Below are 2,689 nucleotides of genomic sequence, written 5' to 3'. Positions count from 1 at the left end.
AACAAATGATTATGATTTTCTTTTTAAATATTCAAAGGTTGTTTTTCGAATTTTCATACGGTTTGTTGTGGTGTTAGAACAATTTGCTGTGTCTAGTAAATTTCTTTTTTGGGTTCAATACTAGTACATTTTTCTTCAGTGGCTGAGATCGGATCAGTCTATTTTATTAAAAGTGGGCTTTGGCCCATGAGTTTCTTTTTCGGTTTTAGCCCCTTGAGTTATATGCTTGTTTTACAAATTCATTTTTTACCCAGTTTTATACTTTCTAACCCCACATGTACATCCCATTTTCTAAAACACATGAAAATACTATTTTATTCTTTTCAATATATATAAAAATTTAATCTTTTTTTCTTTTAAATTTTTTGAGTATTTCAAAAGTTCTTAAAATGAAATTTGCAGTTTTTTTAAAAAAGTTTCGAAACTTTTGAACAATGTTAAAATTTTGAAATAGAAAACTTTATATTTTTTTAAAATTTCCATTAAATGAAACCACCGAAATAGAAAATTTTTAAAATTTCAGATTTTTAAAATTTTCAAACCTTCAAACATTTTAAATATTTTAAACTTTCGAAAATTTTGTTCTTAAAATTTCAAAGATTTTAAAATATTTGAAAATTTTAATTTTTTTAATTATTGATATGATAATTATTAAAATTTTGAAAATTTTAAAATTTTCTATTTTTAATGTTTGATGTTGTTCAAAAGTTTCTTATTTCAAAATTTTCACATTATTTGAAAGTTTTTAATTTTTTTTACAGAAATGCAAATTTCATTTTAGAACTTTTGAAACATTCAAAAAAAATAAAGTAAAAAAAATAAATTTTTATATATATTAAAAAAGGTAAATAATTTTTTCATATGTATTAAGAGATGGAAGGTACATGTGGAGGATGACAAGTATAAAACTCACAAGATGGTCATAGAGTTTCTTTTAGCTTCATGATTTAAGACCAATGATTGTACCAAAATAAAAAATTAAGACCAATCAACATTATATTAGGAGCGACATTACATATTCAAATTTTTAAGGACATAATTTCTTTTTGCCAGGTATATATATATTAAAAAAATTATATATTTAAACTGATTCATTTTATAGGCTCAGGTATTTAATAAAAACTTATATTATGATATTAAAATAATTTTATAAAAAAAAAAATTTTATCGATTTATTGTACTCTCATGTTACAATTTAAATTGAGCATTTAACCCCTTTACCTACTATAAAATTCGAATCTAAATCTCAGAATTTCTTAAAGAGGAAATCCTAAAAAAAAAAGAAAAAGAAAACCTACTTACCATTTGTATCCAAATCAAGTGTGGTCGGAAGATGTTCCTCTTAACTTGAACTCTTTTGTTCTTGAGGATGTGTCCAAATCCTTTTTCGTCTTAATATATGAGGTATTTTTTTAAAACAAAACATATTAAAGTTGTATGAATACTGCTGTTGGTATTGGATATTACTATTACATTTTATATGACATGTTTGGAATGACAAATAAAAATATAAATAATTTTGATATAATTCTATTCTAATTTTGAATTGGTTTAATATTTTCGATGCTTATGAAATCTTTAGTTTTTTTTTTATAATATTTTATTTCGTCTTAAATACAATTTAAGTTTCTTTATTTTGTCAAATATAAAATTTTACTCTTCTTTTTATAAAATCAATTTTTTGTCCCCTATTAACTAACTACAAATTTTTATTATGTGGATACTCTCCTTAATGACTAGTCACTTAGGTGGCATTTGTGACTTGCATAAAATAATTTATATGTCAATATTTTTATAATTAATTTAATTATTTATTTATATATTAAAATATTAAAAAAAAACAAATAAATATTTTAAATGTGTGTGTAGCTTTGTATTTTATTTTATATATTTCTTTTATTTATATATTAAAATATGAAGTAAAAATATTATATATTATTTATATATTAAGTTTATTTTAGATTTCAATTTTTTTTATTTTTTATTTTACAAAAAATGTTTTAATTTATAAATAAGACAAGATAAGTTTATTTTTAAATTTTAATATATAATAAAAATAAATATTCAATAAGATTAAAATGTCATAAATTTAAATACTAAAAATAATATTAAAATAAAATAAATAAATTTTATTTAAATATTTTAAATTATTAAAAAAAGTTAAATAAATTCAATAAATTTTATATTTTGGTTAAATATTTTAATATATAAGTAAAATAAAATAAATTGATTTTTAATATTTTAATATATAAATAAAATTAATAATAACATAAAAATATTTAATAGAGGAACCAAAGAACCAATTTTAAAATGTGAGACTAAAAGTTGATTTTGGACTAAACAAGGTAAACAACAGTGCATTTTCTTTTGTTTCAGTTCAGATGTATATTAAAACAATTAATGACAATTTTATTTGCACTCTTTTATGTTAAAGGCTATTTGTATTTCATAATAAAATATATATATATATATATATATATATATAATAACAAACAATATGTTAAGGTAAAAACCTTTTTAATTAAAATGTGTTTTCATGACAATGAACCTTATAAAATAGTTGATTAAGTTTTATGAATGATAATTTACAAATTATTGCACTTGAGTTTTATTTAAGGAACGTGAATTGCATAAGTGAACAAGCAAGAAGTCATTCACTTCATTAAAGTACATAAATATCTACTCAATA

This window comes from Cicer arietinum, chromosome 6 (assembly GCF_000331145.2).
Source record: "Cicer arietinum cultivar CDC Frontier isolate Library 1 chromosome 6, Cicar.CDCFrontier_v2.0, whole genome shotgun sequence".
Taxonomy (NCBI): Eukaryota; Viridiplantae; Streptophyta; class Magnoliopsida; order Fabales; family Fabaceae; genus Cicer; species Cicer arietinum.
Note: the sequence above shows the minus strand (reverse complement) of the source record.